Raw genomic sequence first — 6,519 nt, 5'->3', positions numbered from 1 at the left:
TTACCACCACTGAATCACCTTCACTTTTGCTTCACCGCAAAGTTATTTTCCCTGCAAAAAAGCAGGAGAACCACATTCAATAGAAAGTCAGCAGCTACAGTCAAAATGGATTTCCAAGTGGGAAAAAAACCCTCCTCACAACTAAATCCTTATAGATTTTTATGGCAGGAATGAAGAGTACTTACTTTGGCATACAAAGTAGAAAGATACCTTTTTTATTGGTGATTTCAAAAAAAGAAACATTTGGGAGCTGTCACTGAATTCTTATGAAGCTTTCTTATGTACATGTACAGACCTAACTTACACACAGTTTTAAGACATCTGCATGAAATGCATGGCAGATCCACAAGTATTTTTAGCCTAATCGAATCTGAATGAGTCTAGCCTTACCTTTAACATCTAAAAGGGATTAAAATAGTTAGGAAGCAAACCCAAAATCTGAAGGCATTCAATACTGGTTTAATACTAGGCAGGAAACCCACTGAATTTTAAACCCTCAATATTCATATGAAGCAGAAACGACAGTTTAGCAATAGACTAATTGTAAAAATAGACCAGGAATTGACTGGTACTAATTTTTAATTAACATAAAGGCAGGAACTTGGTGAGCCTTCATTAGCTTCTGTCAATGACAATAAAATGCTGAGAAAACTGCTCTAGAACAAACAAGACCTAAAAAACAGGAAAAAGAGGCCAGACAGAAGGAAACCCTCATCAACCTGCTCCGGAAGAAGCTTGACTGAAAATGTTTTTTGAGAAGTTTAAAAAACAAGTTATTTCAGTTCAGAGTTGGGGTAGCCCCTGGGGTGCACGTGCACTGTGCCAAGGGTACTCAGAGCTGTTCAATCAGGACAGGGCTCATGGCAAACTCTCCAACATGATCAGAATGCTTACACAACACATCAGGATCTATATGGTCTTGTGATGCATTGACCAGCTTTCACTCATGGTTAATTCATTCTGGTTATAAACAGAATGAGTGTTAAACAACTCGATTTAAAAAAAAGCAATGCAAGAGAAAAATGACATGGACCAGGGCAATAGATCCAGTAAGAAGAGGGAGGAAAAAGAAGGGTGTGCCATTGGTAAATAAATGCATGAACTTGGAATTAACAATAAAGAATTCTCTGCATGAAACGACGACAGTAGTAACCGGTTTGGGTATTTTCTGTAACTTTTAACTTCCAAATATGTAGAGGCCACTTAATAAGATGCATACTTAAATATTTAATCTATCATTCAGTGCACTATCCATGAAGCACATCCAGACATTAAGGTCTCCAGCTTGCTCCTTGAAATATGACTTGCTCTAGGATGGAGGCTACTTGGCCCTCACATGGACTTTGAATGTGCTGTTCTGTGCAGGTTGTTACTGATGGCACTGGCAGAACCAGCTGTGTTGAAGTCAGGACGTGGTCAGCTTAAGAGCCTTGTAGGGGTTATTGGCTTTCTTCTTGGCGTTTTGGTTTTGCTGGTCAGTTAGAGGAATTATTTGGATGACGTGGCCATAGCCACAGAAACTCCCACCACAGGCTCCATTCTACTCCCACTATGACACAGCTCATTTCATCTCGGGACTATGAGATACATAGACAAAAGCACTTCCACTTCATGACAAAGTAAAATACACCAACAAAGGTGGCTCACTGATACCAGCCAAGTTTTTTTTTTGTTTGCTTTTTTAAATTAAGATATTGTTCAGGAATGACAACCAAACCTTAATGTCCAGAAAAATCACAACACCTGGATTCTGAAATGCTGCTTTGTATCATAATAAAAGGCTCCTGGATTGGTCCTTTCAAAGCCTTTCAGAGCAAACATAACATTCCTGTGGCAGAACACAACAGTTTGTCCTAGCACAAGACAGCAATCACAGAAAATTGCTTTCCACAAACTGGTTTTGGTACACAAGTCAGCCTCCATCAGCTTTGGTTGAATTTCAATTTTCTTCTGTTGTGCCAAAAAATGCCTGCTGTATCAGCTTTCTTCTTCCTATCTATGAACCCTGAAACAAGAATTAGCACCAATCTGAAGAACAAAGAAGGCCACAGGAAGTTAAGAGCTTAAACTCCTCCATCACAGGTATTCTTTGGTCCTTTGAGGTCACAGTTTTTGACAATGATACTGCAGTAAGAGAGGGTTGTCTGTGGCAGAGAGCTCAGATTCAAGCAAAAATTGCATGTGAAGAAAACAAAAGATAACAAAAATCTCCACAATGAGTACAACTGCAAGTCAATATAAATGTCAGCATTTAAGAACACTGACTTGAACCCAATAATAAACTGTGCCTTCTCCCAATTGTCTTCTAAAGAGCCAGCCCCTGGGAACGTACAACACAGGCATCCCAACATGTTCCACTGGGCTTGTGCAACCTCTTTGGAGAAGGTCATGGGAACACGCAGTGGTAGTGTGATCTTGGGGGCTGGGGAACACAGCCTGTATCGCACTTCAAAATCACTCCCACTGCAAGGAATGTACAAAGCAGAAGCAGGAAGCATGTAGCTCATTTTCCCCCACTGTGCAGAATAATATCTGACAGCACTACACCGCTCCAGGCACCACAACCCAAAGGTCCTAGTTTGTCTTTCTGCAACTACTGGGTGCCTCCCTTTGCCCGGACACTTATGGGTTCTCCTTTAACATGGATCACTTTTCATTGTACTCTATTGCTAGAAAAAGGATGAGTAAGTCATAGTTCCTTCCGTTACATTATCTAGAACTACTTATTACTACCATTTACACCATTTTAAAACTGGATTAGTTCATATATTGGATGTACTACTTAAGCAAATTGCATTTTGTTCTACAAACAAGGGTTCTTCTGAAAAACTTTGTATAGTCCATCAAAAATGGTTAAATGTGTTACATCTCTCCAATTAAATACAAAACCACTTCCTCTTCCAAATGACAGAAGAGCCAACAAGAAGAGGTGCTACACTGAACCTTGCTCTCACCAAGAGAGAGGGTCTGGTACAGAATGTGAAGCTAGTGGGGAGCCTTGGCTGCAGTGACATTAGAATGGTGGCATTTGAGAACCTTAAGGCAGTGAGCAGGGAGCACAGCAGGCTCAGCACCCTGGGCTCCAGAAGAGCAGACTGGCCTCTCCAGGGATATACTTGGTTGAGCATCATGGGATAATGTCCTCAAGGGAAGAAGAGCCTAAAAAAGCTAGGTAATATTCAAAGACCACCTCCTTCAAAATGAGGCTTTGAGGAACCTGGTCTAGTGGCAGGTGTTCCTTCCTAGGGAGACTGAAACTACATGATGTGTAAGGTCCCTTTCTACTCAAACCATTCTGTGATGACTCAATGATTCCCCTCCGCAGAACAAAAGAAAAACAGCCAGGCAAAATAGAACATCTATCACTCCAGCCCAAAGTGAACCAACTCCTCCTGGGTAAAATTACCTTCCATATAACATTGATCTGACTCATTTATAATCTAATAATTACTTTCCTACCCTATTTTTATCTGGTTTATTGTTATGAGAGTAAGAAAATTCTAGACATTCTTAACAACATGCCACAACTCCAGAGCAATATCAACTTGCTTACTTGAAGCAAAAATGAGACTGCAAATATTGAGCTATGTTACCCCAAGTTTCCATGTCAAAAATAGTTCCCGCTGTTTTAATGGAAAAAAATGCAAAACTATTTGAAATCTTGTATGCTCACAAGTTATCTGACTTTATATTAAACAGCAGCACACTTTGGCTTTTGTGCTCACCACCTAACACAGAGCTCAGCAGGAGACTCTGCAAGAGATTCCACTCCTGTTCCAGCCCACAAATTACTTGCTAAACTGACATCAGCTGAAATAACTATCTATGGGAACATAAAGGACTGACATCTCTGGTAGCACCAAAGTGTTCCAGAAATAAAAGACACGCCTGTGGTACTGCAGAGCACCTTGCAAGGATAAAGCCAGCTCGGGTACAGCACTGATACCCCCTGTAACACAGCAGCAGGGCTGGGGGCATCTCCACACGTGCCAAGGTGCAGCCCAGTCCCATCAGCCACCTACACTATCTCATGCAGAATACAGAGCAGGCAGTATGAAAACACATGACAGCTTCAGCCCATGAAGTTTGCAAACATAAATCCCAACTTCAAAAACATTTACATGTAGGCTTATCATTAAGCCTAAGAGCAGACCCTGTCATTCCAAAAGAAATACCTGGATGCTTAAAATTAAGCATATGCAAGTACAAATATCTACAGAATTAGAACCAAAAAAACCCACTCCACAATATTATTAATTTTTACTGCTCCATAGAAACCTTGACTTATCAATTATATAACATAATACTAACATTTAAAAGCATTTTCATCTTCAAAAGGCACTACATTTTCTAAAGGACAAATTCCACTGACCTAATAAAGCAATTAAATGGCATGCAATTCAGTGGTGTCACATTAAAATGTTTTTGCCAACCAAATCAACAAAGAATTTTCAAATATCATAGACAAGACACTGGCATGTCAAATAGGCAACCAGCTTCCCCTGGTGCCTTTTACATCAGGGAGCATTTTAACACCAAATGAATGATGTTTTCTTATTAGTTACAGCTGTTCACGTCTAGTAGCTCTTTAAACAAGCAACATTTTGCTGATGCAAGGCAATAATTTATATTAATTATCTAGTAGACATCATGTCTTCACACGTTTCACATTTGATATTTTTGTTTACACATTTCAGTTGATATGGTTGGAATAACTTCTTCCCAGTTGCTTTCAAATATGTTAACATTTTTTAGAAGTATAGAAAAATGAGATGAAAGAAGAGAGGGGATATTTTGGCATATTTTCAGATATACAGTTTTAACTAGTAGCTAACAAACTTCTGCTGTTTTTTAGTAATGTAGGCCCATAAATATATACCAAGATTGAGACCACTCAATATGGGTAAAGGTTTACAAAAAAAAGAAACTTCCACTGAGGTAATCAGTGCTTCCATGGGAGTGCACAACAAACAAATGCCAAATGTTGCAATGTCAAAGCCACCAGTTTTGTCAGGACAGGTTTTTTAGTAAGCTTATTTTTTAACCTGTCTCAAGAGAACAGTATTTTTCCACCCAATCACCAGCTTACATTCCTCTTGCAAAGTTTTGTCCCTAAACTGTCACATTTTTTGTTGTTTTGGTAACAGAAAATTCAGGGCAGTGTTAGGAAAAGACACTGCCTTTGCAAACCTCAGACCTGAGTCCAAGGCCCTGGGCTCCCTCTTGCTGAAGTCACCAAGCCAAGTAAAGAGTGACTACATTCAGAAATTCAGTACTGAAAACTTACAGCAAAATCGTGAGTTTTAATATCCATACATTTTAGAATTGCAACACTACAAGCACTTTAAAACACAATATTACAACCTTTTTTTATTTAAGAAAATCTGCTTGGGCACAATAGTGCTCTTTCCAGCCTGCTGACTCTGGAATTAATAATTTTATATTGTACTGTGTTCAGGGGAGGGGATTTCTTGCTCAGTGATCTGATAATTAGGAAAAAAAAGAGTAATTATAAAGGACTCCTATTAAGTCTTACGGTTCTAGCAAGTACACTGATATAACTTGTTTCCATTTTGAGGAAATTTCTTTTAATAAAGTCAGGGCAGCATATGGTACCAACATGTTTATTTTCCAAGTGGTAGGGACACTAACCAAAACCATCTGATGTTTCTTCCTAAGCCTCCTTGATCTGCTGCTGGATTGCAGCTTAGAATAAAGCATTACAAAGCCAGAAGAAGAGGGTAAAGGAATAAAAAAATAAAATCAGGAATTCAAAGCGTTTATTTAATGAGAGTGCAGCTCAGACCAGTTCCTGTTTTGAACAGAAGTTCGAAAGTATTTATGATTGGAAATTTATTTCCATAGACTATCAAATGTAGTGCAAAGCTAATCCCTCACAGACATTTTTTACTCTGCACACAAACAAAACCCAAACCCCTAAATCGTGTAATTAAAAGAGGAATTAAAGGAAGCTCAGAAGTACTTAATAGATTTCTAGAGAAGTAAGCAATCAGCACTATGCATTATGAATACGGTAAGAAAAGTCACCAGAGACTACCAGATTAAGCCCTACCAGAGCTCCAGGAACGGTTTTCTTCGTTGACCAAGTACGATTCCGTCAAGTGCAATGATAATTTTAAAGTACGCCGTGTTAGAAGTATAAAAGGCTAAAAGTTTTCTAACTACATTTTCAGTGCTAAGAGCTAACAACTGATGGGAGAAACCAGGGAGCACGGCTCAGAGCTCCGAGGGCTAGACTGAACGTTTGGAAATAGCTGCGAACCACACGGGCTCCAGCGGCATTTCGCAGCCAGCCCCGAGTTCCTCTGGCGCAGCTGTAAAACACACAACCTGAAACCCGCTCCTGCAGCAGGGGTTCGCTCGCAGCTGTTCCTCTGCCTCCCCCGCACGCAGTAATCTGACTCCTTCCAAAAAAGAGCTTCTTTAATGAAGCCACACGAGAGCAGCATAGGTTGCACCGGGGGACCCAGAACCAGGCACTTTCCGAGTGGGGGTCTC

The sequence above is a fragment of the Geospiza fortis genome, unplaced genomic scaffold, assembly GCF_000277835.1.
Source record: "Geospiza fortis unplaced genomic scaffold, GeoFor_1.0 scaffold16, whole genome shotgun sequence".
NCBI lineage: Eukaryota > Metazoa > Chordata > Aves > Passeriformes > Thraupidae > Geospiza > Geospiza fortis.
This window is presented reverse-complemented; position numbering follows the sequence as displayed.